General features: G+C 43.2%; 1 long non-coding RNA gene across 1 annotated transcript in view; it reads left to right on the top strand.

Annotated features, from left to right (window-relative positions):
* Positions 1–19,630, top strand: part of LOC110256855 — a 63,646-nt gene extending 44,016 nt beyond the window's left edge. The window contains exon 5 of the long non-coding RNA XR_002338908.1: positions 19,347–19,630. This is a non-coding gene — a long non-coding RNA (uncharacterized LOC110256855). The remainder of the gene's footprint in view (positions 1–19,346) is intronic.

The following is a 19,961-nucleotide window of genomic DNA, read 5'->3' as shown; positions in this document are numbered from 1 at the left end:
AAGTGTTGGTTATTATCATTAGAAGAAGGAAGGGGCTGGGGCTAACAGGGGAACCATAAATCTTTCTTCTATTCTCAGGGATGCTTGAGGAAATTTGGACTCTTTGTGATATTAATGGGAGGATTGTATCCATCAGAGATAAATGATGCTCTTGCTGGAGTGGCTATATGTTCATCACTGACCCAGTGATATGTCTGAGCCCACTGTACTTGGTTGTTGGGTTTATTTATTACATGACCTGTAGTATGGAGGGCAGCTGATGAAGGATGAGAAAGTTAACATGTGCTTCTCAGGGTGCTATATCACTAGCAAGATATTCAAGGATCCAAGACCCTGAAGCTTCTCTATGTTGATGTGATCCACAGTCACACCATCCTCAAGATCAAAATTTCAGCTGGAACATGGGACATTGGCTCCGGATGTCCAAGACTTATGATGCTGGTAGCCTAACAAGCAGCTATTGTTACTCTGTATTCTGTATTCCTTCTTAAGATGAAATAAGCCTTGTGTCTGGTGAGCCTATTGTGTATCTTGTGAATTTCAATGACCACCCACACCTGAAAGTCACTGCAGTGGTCTTGAAGTGTTGAGAGATTTGCGGTTAAAAGTATCTGGACTTGGAGTTCTCGTTGTGGCACAGCTAGCATTATTTCAACTAATCTCCGTAAGCCAGTAAATCTGACTAGTATACGTGATGACACGGGGTCGATCCCTGGCCACCTTCAGTGGGTTAAGGGTCCAGCATTGCTGTGAGCCGTGGTGTAGGTCACAGACACAGCTCTGATCTGGCATTGCTGTGGCTGTGGCATAGGCTGGCAGCTCTGATTTGACCCCTAGCCTGGAAACCTCCACATGCCACGAGTGTAGCCCTAAAAGGCAAAGAAAAAAAAGTATCTGGACTCAGTTTAACATTATTTATCCTCTGGGAAAATTAAGGCAAGGTACTTAATCTCCTTGAGCCTCAGATTCCTCTTCTGTAAAATGGGGATGAAATTGTATACCTCCTAGAGTTGTGATTCCTTAGATGAGATAATATATGTTATATGCCTAGAACAGTGCCCAGCCCTGAACTGCATGATTTTATGAAATGTCCTGTATCAGGCACTTGACTGAGTCTTGCCAGATTCCTTTTCTGCTCATCAAGAACCACTTGGCTTAGGAATTAAACCCCTCGTTAGTTATAAAGTTGTCCCTTGCCCAACATTTAGCTTTTTCTGGACTCTCACTAGGGGTGTCTTAATCTACAAATAGAGCATTAATTTCATGAGGCCAAAGAACATCTAATTCATGTCTAATGTTTGGCAAAGGGTTGCAAATATCTACATGATTGTATGGCTAAATGTAAGACAGGTGTTAAAGAGCTGAAGAAATTAAACCTGGACAGGTATGATGATGTCATGTTATGATGGCCAGGCAGAGTGTGGACTCTGTCCTGTATACACTGGGGAGCGACGATGGACTTTTGAGCAGGGGAGTGGTCTGATCAACCCCATACTATATTCATGATAATATTGACTATGTCAGTGACATCAATAGCAACGGTGCTGATAACAAGGAAATCTAATTTTTTTTTTCAAAAACTGTGCCAAATCCTTTACACTCATCATGGCATCTAGTCCTCACAAAGACCCTCTGAGCTTGGAATACTGGATAATTGGCCATGTGCTAGAGGAACTGAAGAGCAGAATGACTTGAGTCTTTTGAGACTTGATACAGGCTCTTAAGGGAAGACAATGGAAGTGGAAGTGACAAACCCCAAACACATAGCACATATTTGCCAGTTTTACTGGTCAGCCAAATACCTCTTTAGCTCAGTGAAAAGTTCAACCATGTCAATATAATCCCTATGTCAGAATAGTCAATGTCGTCATGGCTTGACTCGTCTATAGGAAGAGTTTATTATTAGGTTAAAGGGGAGGGTGTGACTCATTTGTAGCTGAGTCAGAAGATCCCCAGAGAGGACATTCTGAGAATGTCTATGACAGGGACTTTGCACGATGTAATGAATGAAGTAGCTGATTTGGGCCATTTTTCTCCTAGCTGGAGGCTATGCTCTCCTGGCTGAAGATTTCCCTTTCTCTTCCATTTAGTCCTTCTGGAATTATCCTGAGACTTCTGGCTGATCATTGGCTGTGTTACTTTTCTTCCACAATTCTGATTCTATATGCTGTCACCATTCTCTGACTTGTGTCAGAAACCAGTGTCATCCTACTAGCCCTCTCTATCCAGTCCTGTCGGTCACCAGGCTTGCTACAGGAATCTGCCAGGAGTCCTTACATCCACCCCTTCTCTTCACCCAGACTGCCACTGCCATCCGGGTGCCATTACTGGTTGTATAAGGATAGCAGTGACGTCCAAGCTGGTCTCTCTGTCCCCAGTCTCATCCCTCTGTCCTATTCTTCACATCGCAGCTAGAATGCTGTTTGGAAGATTCACATCTGATCTGCCGTTCTCTTGTTTCAAAACCCAAACCCCACATCCTGATGTTCAGTGCTGGTCATTACCTGGCCCTTCCCTAGCACCCTGATCTCAAACTGCCACTTACTCCATGCTCCAGCCATGCCACACCTTCAGATGGGTCCCCCAAGTACCAGGTTCTCTCAGGGTCTTCTGGGACTTGAGTCCTCAGCCTCACACTGAAAAGCCCCAGTAGGTGGTCCTGTCTTTCCTGCCTCCCACTCCCTCTTTTATGCCCCTGTCAGCATGTGGACCTGGTAAACGAGGGCCATATTTCCTGGGGAGATATCTCTAGGGCCGTATCTGCCGTGCCAGCTGAGATTGATGAACTTTCCAATGATGAGGTTTCCGGGGGCATTTATTGACGTATAAATCAAAATCCAATTTATGTGAAGGAAAATCCCAGCTGGTTTACATGGCAGGATTATGAAACAGTTTTTGCCTTGTGCACAGCCTCTTGAACGATGTAAAATGATTTTACCTTCCACCAAAGAAGCTTGGCTTTCTAACTTCTGCTGGCATTTTCTGGGCTGACCCTGGAAACTTCCAATAATTCCAACTAACTCCAAGGTTGCCAACTTATAACACTCATCTAACTGAGGGGAGGAAAGGAAGTGCAATTTATCGAGTGCCTACTATGTGCCAAGTAAACCCCTGCAATATCCTACCTTCCGCTTCATAACAATCTTCAGGGTACTTGACATCATATTGAAAGCTTCACCCTCAACCATGTGACTTTCTCTCCATTCTCTTGCTGAGAGGGTGTATTAATTATCTATTGCTGCAGAAGAAATTACCACATACTTGGCAGCTATAACAACTCACATTTATTATTTCACTATTTCCATGGATCAAGAGTCTGGACACAGCTTAAGAGAGTTCTCTGCTTGGGGTTGCAATCAAAGTGTTGCATTTGAAGTGTTGTCCAGGGTTGTGATCTCCTCCGGGGCTCAACTGGGGAAGGATCTACTTCCAAGCTCATCTGATTGTTGGCAGCAGCCCTTTACTCATGGGCCATAGTACTGAGGATCTCAATTTATTGTTACCTATTGACCAGAGATTCCCCCTCAGTTCCTTGACACATGGGCCTTGCCAACATATCCACTTACTTCTTCCAAGTGAGGAGGGGAGGGAGGGAGAGAGAGAGAGAGAGAGACTTCAAGATAGATGGTACAGTCTTATGTAATGTGATCACAGAAGTGACAATCATTCTGTCATGTTTGTCATATTTATTGGTTAGAGGCCAGACCCAGGTCCTGCCCACACTCGAGCGGAGTGGGTTACACAGGCATAATTGGAAGGTGGAAATCATGACCACTTCAGAGTCTGGCTGCCCTAGAAAGGCTAAGACATTCAAGGTCACACAGCTAGATGTTTGTGGAGTTGAAAGCTGACTTCAGAGCCCACACACTTAACACTATGCTGCCCCTTTAGCTGATTCCACAGTCTGTGAAACACAAAGCAAACCTCTTCCTGGGAGATTTATCCTGACTGCTGAAGCCTGGGTCATTTGTTCATCTCTGGAGCTGTACCCAAATCGTTAACACTGGAGTATAGGTGAAGCAATTCTGCAAAGGATGCCTTTTTGGGTATTATCACCCCAAGTGGGGAAGGGATCCTGGTGTATCCACTCCTGCTGGACACAGACCTGTGCTCTGGTGAAGAACACATTCCCAGATGGGGCCCAAGTGACCATAATCCACTATAGCCTTGGGGAGAAACTCACATGGCCGCCCAGAGGTTAATGCCAACACAGCTCTCTCTCCCCGTGGTCACCCTTCATAGAAGAGGCCTTCACCATCTGGCTTATTAAACAGTATTGCTGCTGTGTTTTTATTTTTCCACCATCACGCACAGCCTCCAATTTGATGTTTGGAGCTCTTCCAACTCTTCAGTTCTGAACAAGACTTGTGTTAACTCCTACTTGGCCGTCATGTGTTTTTGTATGGGTTAAACAGTGCAGAAGGGCGCCTGGATCATATGCAAAGTCAACACAATGAGATCTCTTTTCCAGTGGCAGTGAACACAACCAACATCCCTTCCCCTTCATTTAGTAACAATACCCTGGCTGTGTCTTGTTTTGTTTTAGGATCCTTCTTCCTTCACTCTTTAGCCTTCATACCACTCATTAAGCCAGGAGAAGCCTTCTGCTTAAGGGAAGAGGCACCTTTTCCCAATTCACACACAGAGACCCATGTAAGCTTACAGCAGCCTTGATGACTATTCTCAGGAGAGACGACCTTATGCTGGATGGGATCGTGACATAATCTGCCCAAGCTGTCTTTGAGAGCAAGCATCTCATGGTTTTAAAAAGCAACAGGCAGCTGCCCATCATGGTAGAAATTCTCCTTTTGGCATACTGCACCTAATCCTCCCAAGTCCATATGTAGCATCATTTAGGTAAAGAATGAAAAGCTCTGGCTGTCATGTGTCTTTAAATAAACCTTAAAATTTACAGCCAAGGTTGGGCTGATGTTCAGTCATAAAGGCTGTTCTAGGGGAGGGAGTGTGGAAAATACACATTAAAAAATATGCAATCAACACCAGCTGTGGTCCAATTAAATTCAACTGATCACAGGTGTTTATACAGATTACACACACACACACACACACACACACACACACACACACACACACACACTCTTTACCCAACAAATTACTTCCTTTAAAATGTAGAGTTTGAAAAACAGCAAAATGAGGTCCATTTACCATCCACATTAGAAACACTGAAATCCTTAATAAAGATTGTAGAGTCTCTGTCCCCCTATGAATCCAAATATTTTAGGAGAGGGAGCCAAGAATCGGAATTCTAGCAAGAACCCAAGGCATTGTCCGTGCTCAGTGCTGTGAAGACCACTCTGCAAGGTTAGTAGTGTTCCAAGGGTTATTTTTTAACTGAGATAACACATATCTTAACTCTCAAGCCAGAATAAACTGTTTAAGCTGGCCCATTCAAGGTTTTAGTTTCCAGAGGAAACTTCTGGAGATGCACTCAGCAGAGTGAGTTTTTTCTCCATCATGGACCTTTAGGTATTTTGCAAGAATGCATTCCTCCAAGCCTTTTCTATTGTCCTTTCTCCCAATTCCTGACATCTCCAAATGACTACATCAGGAACTGTGTATCAGTCTTGGGAACATTGAAAAGTGACACCCACCACATTTTAAATCAAGTGGTACATCTAATACATTTGGCCATAAGTAACTGAAAGCCTAACTGTGGTTCAAATTCTAAGCCCAGTTATCTCCATTATCAAGAAGTCTGAAGAGAGGTAATTCCAAAATCCCTGCTAGACTCTGGGCTACTGGATGGCTCTACAATTCTCTGATCACTTCACAGCTCCCTACCTCATGTTGTGAACTGGTTGCAGCATCAAACCTCTTGGCTTCGCACAACTGCTTTCAAAAGATAGGAAGCAGAGGCTGAGGAAGCAATGGGGAGATGACACTGGAAGGAGGCTGTGTGATTTCTGAGGCCAGTTCATGAGACACCTGTCATTTCTGTCCAGGTCTTTTGAAAATTCTCACTCTTAGATCATTTCCTCTTGGGAGCCAGCTGCCATGTTGTGAGAAGCCCAAGCTACATGGAAAGGTCACATGTACACATGCTGGTAGACACCCCCGTGGCACTCCCAGCTGACTTCTAGCACCAACTCTCTGTAAGCACTAACTGCAGCCATCTTGGATGGTGCAGCCTAAATGAAGTGCTACCACTCAGTGACTAGATGACACCAGGTGAAGCAGAACCTCCCAGGCAACCTTACAGGAGAGCGAGTATGTTGTTTTAAGCTACTTTCTTTGGGGGTTATTATTATGCATCATTGGATAATAAGCCAACCACCAGAATGTTGGAACTCAGGAATATTTTGATGATGAGGGAAGTTTACCAGTGTCTTTAAGTGATTGGTTGAGAGCTGCTCCTGGGAGGAGATGAGAAAGTATTTATTCCCTGGCACTTCTGGTCCGTCCTGCAATGAGACAGAGCAGCCTGCATAGACAGAGGGACTCTTCACCCAAAGAATTGCATGAGTGGGCAGCAGGAAGTCAGTTGGCCAGCTAGGTGCCCAGAAATGGTAGGAGATGCAGCCCCATGAGGGGCAGAGGGCACATCAGCATCTCTTGTACCATGTCAAAGGAAGCAGCTGCTCAGTTCCTGATAATTATAGCCATGAAGATATATGGTTACATAGTTATCAGATCTTGTGAGCTTCCAAGAAAAATCAGAAGGCTGGATCTTTATGTAAATTTTCATTATTTTTGAAAGTTGAAAACTAATTCAAATTTTTAAAAAGTCTCTAGGGCCAAATCATGCAGTCCAAATAAAAACAGGTGTTTCTTGGGTGGGGGATGGGGAAGGATGCACCAGTCCAAGATGGAATGGAAAGAGCACTGAGCCCCAAGTCATATTTCCTAGAATGAATAAATGTGGCAAGACTGAAGGAGCAGGTGATGAACTTGACCTTAAAGGCCAATTTATTTTTTTATTTTTATTTTTATTTTTTATTTTCCCACTGTACAGCAAGGGGGTCAGGTTATCCTTACATGTATACATTGCAATTACAGTTTTTCCCCCACCCTTTCTTCTGTTGCAACATGAGTATCTAGACATAGTTCTCAATGCTATTCAGCGGGATCTCCTTGTAAATCTATTCTAGGTTGTGTCTGATAAGCCCAAGCTCCCGATCCCTCCCACTCCCTCCCCCTCCCACCAGGCAACCACAAGTCTCTTCTCCAAGTCCATGATTTTCTTTTCTGAGGAGATGTTCATTTGTGCTGGATATTAGATTCCAGTTATAAGTGATATCATATGGTATTTGTCTTTGTCTTTCTGGCTCATTTCACTCAGGATGAAATTCTCTAGTTCCATCCATGTTGCTGCAAATGGCATTATGTCATCCTTTTTTATGGCTGAGTAGTATTCCATTGTGTATATATACCACCTCTTCCAAATCCAATCATCTGTCGATGGACATTTGGGTTGTTTCCATGTCTTGGCTATTGTGAACAGTGCTGCAATGAACATGCGGGTGCACGTGTCTCTTTTAAGTAGAGTTTGTCCGGATAGATGCCCAAGAGTGGGATTGCGGGGTCATATGGAAGTTCTATGTATAGATTTCTAAGGTATCTCCAAACTGTTCTCCATAGTGGCTGTACCAGTTTACATTCCCACCAACAGTGCAGGAGGGTTCCCTTTTCTCCACAGCCCCTCCAGCACTTGTTATTTGTGGATTTATTAATGATGGCCATTCTGCCTGGTGTGAGGTGATATCTCATGGTAGTTTTGATTTGCATTTCTCTTATAATCAGCGATGTTGAGCATTTTTTCATGTGTTTGTTGGCCATCTGTATATCTTCTTTGGAGAAATGTCTATTCAGGTCTTTTGCCCATTTTTCCATTGATTGATTGGTTTTTTTGCTGTTGAATTGTATAAGTTGCTTATATATTCTAGAGATTAAGCCCTTGTCAGCTGCATCATTTGAAACTATTTTCTCCCATTCTGTAAGTTGTCTTTTTGTTTTCTTTTTGGTTTCCTTTGCTGTGCAAAAGCTTTTCAGTTTGATGAGGTCCCATGGGTTTATTTTTGCTCTAATTTCTATTGCTTTGGGAGACTGGCCTGAGAAAAATTCATGATGTTGATGTCAGAGAGTGTTTTGCCTATGTTTTCTTCTAGGAGTTTGATGGTGTCCTTTAAAGGCCAATTTAGGTGGGGGTGGCTTTCAGGCAAGGGAAGCCACTTGAGTGAGGGCCTAGGAGGTGACAAAGTTTGTAGAATTGAGTGAGAGTGACTAGAGTGGAGGCTAATTAATATGAGGGAAAATGAGGAAACAACGTTGATGTTACGTGTAGAAACAAATAGACAAGGAGTATGCTAATTTGGTACATTAAATGCATAAATAATTTTCATATCTTCACTTTTAGGAGTCTGGGAGCCAGAAATAGAATGCTTATGTCTTGGCAAAATATGTGCATTGATACACACCTGAAACCAACACAGCATTGTAAATCAGCTATACTTCAAGATTTTTTAAATGTGTGCTGAGAATCTCAGAAAGAAAAAAATATGTATGTTAATTGGGATCCTATTTACTTTTATGTTTACTAGGTTAATTATTTAAATGTGATGCTTTATTTTGATGGATATCCATAAGCAAGCAAAGTGTGCTAAAATGGTGTAATTGTGTTGAATTTCCCATATCCTGCATTTCATAGCAGAGGATTGGGTAAAGACTATATAGCCTACACTCAAGCAAAATCATTTTATTTAACCTATCTATTGGCCAAATATTCCTGTCCTCTAGGGGTGCTTGAGTAAGAATACAAGTGTATCAGTTAGCTTTTGCTGTGTAATAGAATGCCCTCACAACAGTGTCTTAAAATAACAACCATTTATTTAGTTTACAATTCTGTCATTGGCAAAGTAGGCTGGGCTCAGCTAGTTGTTGGTTCTTCTGATCTTACGTGGATACATTCTTACATCTATTTTCAATCATAGCTAGGTAGGCAGCTTTAGTGATGGACCCTCACATGTTTGAGACCTCAGCTTGGATAAATGTTGGCTTGATCTCTCATCATCCCACAGGCTGCCAAGGTTGTTCCTATGGTGGCCAGGAAGATTTCCTAGATAGAATGGAAACAAACACAGCCTCTTGAGTCCCAAGCTTAGAACTGACATAGTATATAACTTCTACCATGTTCTACTGGCTGATGCTAGTCACAAGGTCTGGTGCAGATTCCAGGAGTGGGGAAAATCATCTCCACACCTTGGTGGGAGAAGTAGCAGAGTCTCATCGTGAAGAGCATAGGAACAGTGAGAGGAAAAATTGCTTTAACTTTAGCAATATTCTCCGATTACTCATACACTCCTAATTCTTGCTATGTGTAAAAGGAATCACATAAGGGAGCTTAATGAGCAGAGGATGGCAACAGACCCATTTCTTATCTTTTGCAGCCAAACAGGAGACTTACAGAGATCTGCCCTTTCCCATGAGGGAATTCATTCCATCCCTTTGGGCTGCTGGGTCAGTCAATTTTTTCCATTTTGGTTTTCTGACTGTGGCCATCCTCTCCTTTTCATCCCCCAGGACAATAGCCTGGGATTCTCTGCACAGATGTCAAAGAAATGAAATGTCAGCAGAGTTCACTGTGACCCTGGAGGCCAGTGCTCTCCCCCTCTCTCTCCCATCTCCTGCTCATAGTCGCCTTTGGCAGGGCTGGTCTGCACTATTAATAAACCTTCCCCTCAGCACTTTCTCTTGAGGGAACGGTATCAGATGGGCTCCATCTATCTCCCAGCTTCACTCCCGTCAGGCTGGACAGAAGGTCTCCTGACATGGAGATAAGAAATCTCAGACATGACTGCTATGGAGGGGAAGCTCAGGGTTCCATTTTCCTTATGAAAGGTCATATCACTTCTTTTGCAGTGTTTGGAAAGAAAAGAGCCAACATAATGCACTTTTAAAATGCCAATGGTCTTGACATCCCTAATAAGAAGTAAATGAAGGAAGAGAATAACTGAGAAGGAGAGCTGACTTCTAAGTGCCAGCGGGAGAAGTAAAACATTTTTAATAACCCATGTTAAAGGCTATGTTTAATTCAATTCTGGGTTAGGGAAATGCAATTATTGCTGCTTTTAAAAAAAACTTCTTGCCTCATTGCGTTGAATACAAGCACCAGGAATAGCTCCCCCCTCAAGAGGCTTAGGAGGCAGGGCAAACCAGTCAGAAACTAGCCATATCAGCTTTTCATCCATTTATTCTTTCATCACATATTTGAGTGGTCACTATATGCCAGGAACCGCTGGGCACAGGGAATGCAGAAGTGGGAGATGGCACAAGATTTTGTTCTAAAGTAACTCACAGTCTAATTAGGGAGCATGACAAGTCAATGCTATAGAGAGTGATGGGTGCTACCTCAAGAAGTGTAAAGTGTTATGGAAGCCTCTCCATGGGAACATCTTTTGAGGTTCTTCCCTCAAGCAGTAGAGGCTCCAGGAAATTATGGGCCAAGCCTAACATATTTACTCCTATACCATGGTGGCTGGCCCTTAGAAGGGGCTCATTCCTATTTATTGGTTGACTTAGTGGTATGAATCCAACATTCTCACCCCATGGTTCTGTCAGTTCTTCTCCAAACTGGCCCTGAATTCTTACACCTGTGAGCTTTGACAAATAATGTCTGGAATCTTGTTCTCACTTGTTCTCACATTTCAGTCCTCTAGAAAACTCCTATTCACCCCTCAATAGCCAGACTAAATGCTCTCTCTTCTGCAGAGCCTTTTCTGATCTGCTGAGTAGAACCTATCCTCTCTCCATAATGCCTCTAAGCACCTTGTTTATATATCAAGTTTGGTCCTAGTCTCAAAGGACTTGTCTATTGTAATCATTTGTTTTAATATATTTCTGTATCCTTCACCAGATCATGGGCTTCGTTTGAGCTGGGTCTGGATGTTAGAAATCTTTAAATCATCTGTGCCTGGCCCACAGTAGCAGCTCAACCAATGTTCATTGTAAGGATAAAAGACTACACTTTATGACCACAGATCAGTGACTGTCATTAAGATGGTATTTTCTGATTCATGGAGACAATGGGATAGAATTTGGGATGCAGGAAGGAGAACGGAGAGGAACACCATAAGCTTAGCCTCCTCTCAGCTGTAGGGACTGCATTTCCTGCTTTGTCTAATCTTAGAAAGAGGAGGCTAGGGTTCACGTCTTAGAGCTATGGCTCATATCCCAGAGCAGATGAAACACTGCTCTCTGCAGAGAGTATGGAGATCATTGATCAAAAGCTGGGCAGGATTTAGGACTGCTTGGAACTGAACATTCAGATGCTGTCATTAGCACAGACTCTCATCTCAGAAGTTTCACTTTAATCTTTATGTTCCACCTGATGCTCAGTCATGATATGCTGATGCAGCACAGGAGTCCTAGGGTCAACTGGGGAGGGATGACCTGGAGCAGGTAAGAGAGGGCTTTAATTAGCTGAAGGGCTGCCATGTGGAAGAGGCAGCAGAACAAAAAACAGAGGGTGATGGTTACAAGGCAGCAGATTGAGTCTGACACAAGAAATGTTCAAAAACTAAGATTCTTATACTACTGGGATTAAATATTATAAAGTGATGAGTTCCCTGACACTTCTAAGTATGGCATTAGACTGGAGCAAGATTGGTAATTCTATTTGTCTTTCAGCTGTGAAAAAAAATCTGCTTGTTCATCAGTAGAGAAGATAAAATAACCATAACAAATAAACAACCCATGAATGCAGTGATATAACCTAACCAATGGTCATGCTTATTTCCTGTCATTCCTAGTCAACCGTGGTCCTGCATGGCCTCCCTCCAGTGGCCTGTATTTTTCTTTCATTCTTCCTTTTTTCATTCTGTACCCTCACCTCTCTCTCAAAATATGATGTAGTTGTCCTAGACTGTCTTGAATGAGGACATCTGGGTCCCAGTTCTAGGGGAAAAACTATCTGTGCTTAACAGTTGTTTAGGACCACGGACAGCAACATATGGTTTCTTCTCCCCCAGCTGCTGAGGTTAGGCTACATCCAGGTTGCCAGGGCCATATTTAAGCCAAAATTGTGGGACCACCTGCTATGATTGATGCACTTGGGTTCCTATGTATCAATTTTCTAGATTTATTCATGTACTGAGAGAGAGGGAGAGAAATAGAAAGAGATGAGACACAGTTATCTAATGAGTTCTGATTCTCAAAGGTCCAGTGGTTTTCTCCATCATTGAAATGCATAAGATTACCCTTTATCCATTCAGTCAACCTCCTTTTACTTGAGTCAGTCTAAGGAGGTTTGTTTGTTTGTTTGTTTTTTCTTTCTTTCTTCCTTTCTTGTCTTTTTTGGGCCACACCCACGCATATGGAAGTTCCCAGGCTAGGGGTCAAATCAGAACTTCAGCTGCTGGCCTATGCCACAGCCACAGCAATGTGGGATCTGAGCTGCATCTGCAACCTACACTGCAGTTTGTGGCAATGCCAGATCCTTAACCCACTGAGCAAGGCCAGGGATCAAACCTGTGTCCTCATGGATACTATTTGGGTTTGTTACTGATGAGCCACAACAGGACCTCCCCTAAGGAGGTTTCTGTTCCTTGCAACCAAATGATTCTTGATAAAGATAGTGGTCGTTAGGGAATTCCCATCATGGCACAGTAGAGAACAAATCTGGCTAGTATATATGAGGATGCGGATTTGATCCCTGGCCTTGCTCAATGGGTTAAGGATCTGGAGTTGTGGTTTAGGTTGCAGACTTGGCTCGATCTATCATTGCTGCGGCTGTAGTATAGGCCGACAGCTGTAGCTCCAATTTGACCCCTAGCCTGGGAACTTCCATATGCTGCAGGTGCAGCCCTAAAAAAGCAAAAAAAAAAAAAAAAAAAAAAAAAGATAGCATTAGGAATCATCACTCACAAAGTGACCAGTCTTGTCTTTCTACCTTCCATACAGCCTCAAGCATGAAACTCTCCAAAATCCAAATGCTGATAGCAGATAGCATGGATGAAAAACAGAGTTTGAGGAAGAGCCTCATGAGACATGCATTCTGGCCACAGCCAGAAATGGGCTCACTCTCTCTGTCCATTAGGCAGAGGCAGTCCTCATCACTTTCAAGAGGCAGATGTCAAGCAACATCAACAAATTAGACCCCAGTGGTGCTTGTTTGACTGAAGCACTCAGTTTAACAAGTCTTTCCATGACACACAAAATTCTACTTGCTCCATCAGCAAATGTGACCTGTTTGGTGTGAATAATTCAGTATTTTGCAGGGGTTCCAACTTCCACTGAGAATGCATCCCTGTCAAAGATTGTTAACTAATCCTATGGAGCAGAACTGAGCTCTGGTTCACCTCTGAGTCAGAAAAACACTTGGGAAAACAGTAAAAAGAGAATCAAAAGGAAAAATACTTTCCTTCACTAACAACAGAAACCATTCTCTCCAAACTCTCCCAATACATACGCATATCAGTATGCAGCTCTTCTCCTTCCGAAGCTTCAAACAGGGTCTGGGGAGATTTTGGTCCAAGAACAATTTCTGAAGATGCATTTCCATGCCAAAAAAAAAAAGGACTTTTAAGGAGAAAAGTCCAGCTCTGGATGAATGTGCTGACTGTCTCTACCTAGAGGAAGTGAAGGATCTGGAAAAATGAGAAAGTCCTGATCATTTACAGCTCAAAAAAGGGTTTCCTTCCCCTTCTTTCTTTCCATCTGTGTGATCCTGGGCAAGTCACTTCCCCTCTCTGGCACATTTGTAAAACTAGAGCTTTGGATTAGAGCTCAGAAATTCTTTACCAAGAACTCTGGGTGGTCCATTGTGGTCAGTGAAGTCTCTGAAATACTGTGCAAAATTCTGTTCATATGTGCATTTGGAGAAGTGGAGATGCTCTATAGCTTCTATCAGATTCTCAAATGTGTCCATGACCTCTGAAGCTGGAGAACTCCTGACTGGAGATAGTTGCTCGGTCTCAGTTCAGTCCTAAATCAGGCCATGATTCTGATGTCTTCTTTGAGTCTGGAGAGTTATGTTTCTCTGCTCCTTGTTCGGACTGAGGGGCATGGAATTTCAAGCTTTAGAGCCAAAGTAGGAAGCTCAGTCACTGAATGCAGCAATTTGAGTTTGTGCATGGGCTTCTACCAGAGGGATAAGATGATCATCCATTTATTATTAGTAGTAGTATTTGTCTTTTTAGGGCAGTACCCACAGCTTATGGAAATTCCCAGGCTAGGGGTCGAATCAGAGCTGCAGCTGTCAGTCTACACCACAGCCGCAGCAGTGCTGGATCCTAGCTGCATCTTCGACCTACACCACAGCTCATGGCAATGCCAGATCCTTAACCCATTGAGTGAGACCAGGGATGGAACCCATATCCTCATGGATACCAGTTGGATTTGTTAATGCTGAGCTGCGATGGTTACTACTTCATTCATTTATTCATTTCGCAAATATTTATGGAGTCCTCCTGGGTGCTAAGCTATCTGCTGACCTCTGCTCTCCTGGAGCTCACAACTAGGAGATGACAATAGAAAAACAGTCACGAGTAATTATGATTACCAAGTATGACAAAGGCTCCAAAGGGTCACTGAGAATTTTGGGGAGAGATCAGAAGTGACTGTTTTTTTTTTTCTTCACTATCACACCTCAAACCTCCAATGAGTGGTGGCCTCCAAAGATAGTTTGTGTCTCCCCATCCCACTGCCGTGACCCTAGTCCAAGCCCCCATTGTCCCGCACCTGAACCTCCTCATCCCTCTTCTCTTTGCTTCCATTCCTGCTCATTGACCAATGTGCTGAGACTCATGGAGAAGAGGGTGGAGGTATACAGAATCCAGTAATGTGTGACATTTGATTTAAAAAAACCAAACAGCTTAATTCCTGTGCAGGAAGAACCCTCAGGCTCTAGGAAAGGGAGTATGAGGAGTGATACGACAGGGGTGCTCCAGGTACTCAAGACAGAGTGGTGGGGAAAGCACTTGCCTTCTCAATGTGAGAACTTTGAAGGACAATACTCACTTGGATGTGTAACGTATAGCATTGGGAAAAAAATAAAATTATTCGTCTGGCATCACACCTGGTGTTGCATAAAACAAAACATAATAGAGTCAGAGCACTTATGGCTGAAGCTGTTGATTCTCAGCCCACAACAGGATTCAGAACAGTCTAAATAAAGCAAGCAAGCAAATCCAAACCCACAAACCAGGCAAATTAGGGAGTGATTACATCCATTTGTGTTTCAGAAGCACTCTGATTTACGAAAGGCTGTCTTTAAATAGCATCCCTTGGAGTGTTTACAGATCCGTAACTGCTCACTGGAAAGGCTGGAGACAAGGTGGGATACCTGAACAAAAGGTGTAAATCCCTGGCCAGTTGAAGGCCACGCTAAGGAATGTGCGACCTAATTTAAAGCTACACACACACACACACACACACACACACACACACGGAGGAATCTATCCATGCTGTAAACTGCAACCATCAATATTGGGAGTAGGGTGGGCTCTGGCTTCTTATCTGAGAAATGCATATAAAAGATTTGATGTGCATATGGCAAATAAATAAGTGCTCATAAGTGTCAACCATCATCATTATTCCCTACGTTCCAGTACCAGTTGAGTGGCAATTCAATTCATTTCAGTTCAATTCTGGTATTAACTCCCCAGAATTAGTGCAGCCCCATAGGGGCTAATTAGTCTTAGCCCCACTAGACCGTTCCTTCTTCAGAGAACAACCACAAGTCCCAGGTGTCCCCTCACCACTCACACTTCTGTTACAGATTTGAGGTTTCCCATAACTCCCTTTGAGGTTTGGTAATTCACTAGAATAACTCAAGGAACTCACTGAATGCATTGTGCTCATGATGACAGTTTTATTATAAAGGATACAACTCAAGAACAGCTAATCGGAAGAGAAGCGTAAGGCAGGGTGGGGAGGGGGTTCAGAGCTTCCATACTCTTTCCCCAAAGGATCCAGGTGTGCCACCCTCCCAGCACATTGATGTGTTCACCAGGCTGAAAGTTCCCCTAAGCCTTGGTGTCCAAGCCTTTTAATCCAGGTTTCATTACATCAGCATGATTGACTAAATCCTTGATATTTTTTGTTTTGTCTTTTTAGGGCCTTACCCTCAGCATATGGAAATTCCCAGGCTAGGGGTCGAATCAGAGCTGTAGCTGCCGGCCTATGCCACAGTTCCAAGCTGTGTCTTTGACCTACACCACAGCTCAGGACAACATTGGATCCTTAACCCACTGGGCGAGGCCAGGGATTGAACCTGCATCTTCATTTCCGCTGAGCTTTGCCGGGAATTCCCTTGATTTAATTTCAACCACATGATTGAACTTAATCTCCAGCTCTCTTCCCCTCTTCAGAGGTGGCTGAAAGGTCCAGCCCTTTTGTTTTGTTTTGTTTTTTGTTTTTGTTTTTGTTTTTGTTTTTTTGGTCTTTTTGTCTTTTTAGGGCTGCACCTGCGGCATATGAAAGTCCTCAGGCTAGGGGTCTAATCAGAGCTGTTGCTGCCAGCCTATGCCTAAACCACAACAATGCCAAATCTGAGCTGCATCTGTGACCTACACCACAGCTCATGGCAACACGGGATCCTTAACCCACTGAGCAAGGCCAGGATCGAATCTGCAATCTCATGGTTCCTAGTCAGTTTCAAATCCACTGCACCACATAGGGAACTCTGATCCTGCCCTTTAATTGCACTGTTGGTTCCCTTGACCACAAGCCCCCCACTCTGAAGCCATCTAGACCTCTTCCTTGCTGTACTGTATCCCCAAAAGTAGGTCATATAAATAAAAAAGTTACTTCTATCATTCCAGAAATTCCCAGGATTTTGAAACACTGTGCCAGGAAACAGGAACAAAGCAAATCTATTCTTTATGGTATCACATTCCCTCTGCCATGCTCTCTCCTTCAATATAAAGCTGGAGGGAGATCTTGAGAGATCAAATTCTCCATCCTTCTGCTCCCAGGTAAACCTGTATTGTAATCATGGAAGACACTTGATTATCATTTTTGGAAAAAAGTGACAACAGTCTGTCACAGGCTAGAAAAGTCTCCAGTCACTCCAGATTCCTAGGGAGATACAGCAATAGGGACCAGCCACCTTTTTCCTCTAGATATCCCATTTGCTTTGACTGGACTGCTCAAACCTCCCTTGTAACCAGAAAGAGGACTGGCCACCAAGAGTTAACGTTTTGTAAAGATTCATAGCGGGAGGGAAGGTAGCTCCTGGGTTCCACTGCATTAAGATGCACTGCTCTGTTGTACGTGATTTTGACTATTCCTAAGACACTTCATACCCATAAAGGTTTGTGTCTGAAAGGGTGTTTGGATTTATTACTTCTGGTGAGGGTATCTCCCTGTACTTGAATGCAATTCATTTTCTCCCTGCAATTACCCTGAAGTTACGCAGTCAGCAGTGTGTATAATCACAGGTACTACAACCACAGACTCCACTAAACGTTCTCAAAGGCCTTACTGGTTAGGGACTCACAAAGCTCACACTGCCATCTCTTACTAAGCGCGTTTTTCTTTGAGGTATCTTCTCATATTGTCTTTTGCATTCGTTCATTCAATCATTTATTCATTCACTTCTACCTTTCCCTGGACTGCTCTCTCTACTCACATTGTCTAACTGGTAAACTCCTCTTCAGCCTTCGAGGTCCAGCTTAAGTGTCAGCTCCTCTGAGAACCTTCCATGATTTCCCTCAAGTCTCTCTTCCATGCTTCCATATGTAGCATAAACATTTATCTGTGCATCTGTCACAATCTGTTATGGTTACTTAATTAATGCCTGAGCAGTTCTATTGGACTGAAAATTCACTGAGGGTAGGGCATGTGTCTAATCCCTCTCTGGCTCCATAAGCCCACCATGACACTTGGCACTGAGAAACATTTATTGAGAGACTGTGTAGGTGATTCCTGATCCACAACGAGTATTGCCTATTCCATCTGTAGAAGGCTGTTGATTTCTTACTTCTCTTTCTTTCTTGCTAACAGAACCTCATTTTGGACTAAGTAGTGGTGCCTCATGGCCTCTTTCTCAACTCCAGGGTGGTGTATGTTGGTTGCTAAAATACAGTTATGGTCATTTCACAACTAGAGCCAGTGGTTGGTTTAAGTGTGTGGGTATGTACAATCCTGGCCAAGGAGATGAAAGGCAAGTGTGCCTTGGTGGGGAGATTCTGGGGAAAAAAGTTCCTTTCTTGATAAAAGTTGTTGCATCATGCGTAAGACTGTCTTTTTCATGACTTTGGATGAAATTTGGGGAGGCCACAGTGTCTCAGGTAGGACCTGCCATCCCAAGGCCATGCAGAGGGTAGCATTCCAGAGGATGGAAAACACCCGAAGCCTTGATGACACTGTTGTTCCTCTGTGCTAACCAGCTTGGACCCATCATAATACAGAGATTCGTCCTCTTGATTTTTGTTCTCTGTAAGAGGAGGAGGTTTAGGTGTCTTTGAGAGGGAGTGGAGGAATGGGTTATGAAGACATTCCCAAGACCTGGAAAGTCATCCACTTATTTTACAAAAGACAGTGACCTATGTGACTGGGTTCCCTTTAGAGACAACATGCTGATTTCCTTCTGAGGTTAATTCTAATAGGAAAGTATTCCCCTCCCCCCCGGACATGGTATTAAAAATAGTATTTATTAAAGAGGCGGTCAGGATTACCTGTGTCCTTTATATGTGGTATAGGAGATTTTCTGGTACAAGTGAAGAATATGCTTACCAGTACCTTGCCATGTGGGCACCGGGGATTCTAGCCAATGGATCCTAGCCCATGAAGTATAAGCCAAAATGGTGTGTCTCTTCTGTCCTAAGGTATTTAGGGGCCAGTGTGCCATCTCCATTCTCTCTCTTCTCCTGCTGCCCCAACCTTCAGAGATGTGTGTCCTAGATAACATTGTTATAAGATAGTATCAGGTTTTTAGTTTGAAAAGAAATTCTTGGAGTTCCCAACATGGCTCAGTGGTTAATGAACCCAACTAGCATCCATGAGGATGCAGGTTTGATCCCTGGCCTCACTCAGTGGGTTAAGGATCCGGTGTTGCCATGAGCCATGGTGTAGGTCACAGATGAGGCTTGGATCCTGAGTTGCTATGGCTCTGGTGTGGGCTGGTGGCTACAGCTCTGATTGGACCCCTAGCCTGGGAACCTCCATATGCTGCAGGTGTGGCCCTAAAAGGACAAAAAGACAAAAAAAAAAAAAAAAGTTCTTGGGCTGAGTTACTGATTTAGAGGTCATTTGGTTACCCTGTAGCTTCTGGTGACTAATACAGAATAATATATTTGGAAAATATAAACAAGGACAAAGAAGGACAGGAAAGGAAATCTCCTGTAGTCAATGCTTTATTAGAACTCACATGGCCATGATGCTTGCAGGATGACTCTGGAGAAGATACCATCTCTTAACCCAGCCTTGCAGCGAACTCTCAGAAATGGTAAAAGTGGTCTTTTACATCAGTGATTTTCACCTGATTTCAAGCAGAAGGGTAGCCAGAGACTGAAGAATGGGCGGACAAGAAGAGAAACTTGGAGAGCAATGCATATTACTGACAGCTGTCATCATCGTGCAGAGATTCAGGAAACTGAAATCTTTGTCTGTGAAACTGAAATCTTTTTCTGCTTTACATAGCACTCTCCAAAAGTTTCCACATCCTTTCCCATTAAAGCCAATTTTCATTTTTCAACTGGGCCAGTGATGTCTTTCCATCAATGACATAATGTATTACCGCTCAAAGATAATCCTGTTTGTGACTTTTGTTTCCAGTATTACATCTATTTTTCATAATTGAGTTTCCACAGTTAAATATTAAACCACAGTGTTTATCTTTATCCTATATTTATAAAAGATGGAATTGTATTGCCCATGCAATTACAAAAAAAGTCTGTTTTTTTACTTACAATGTTATGAACATCTTACCATGTCATTTAACATTCTTCAATAGCATACATTTTGGTGCCTGCCTGGAATCCCAACATCTGGATATATCCTCA

This window comes from Sus scrofa, chromosome 14 (assembly GCF_000003025.6).
Source record: "Sus scrofa isolate TJ Tabasco breed Duroc chromosome 14, Sscrofa11.1, whole genome shotgun sequence".
In the NCBI taxonomy this organism is placed as follows: domain Eukaryota; kingdom Metazoa; phylum Chordata; class Mammalia; order Artiodactyla; family Suidae; genus Sus; species Sus scrofa.
The sequence above is the reverse complement of the archived record's forward strand: the minus strand, read 5'-3'. Positions and strand labels throughout refer to the sequence as shown.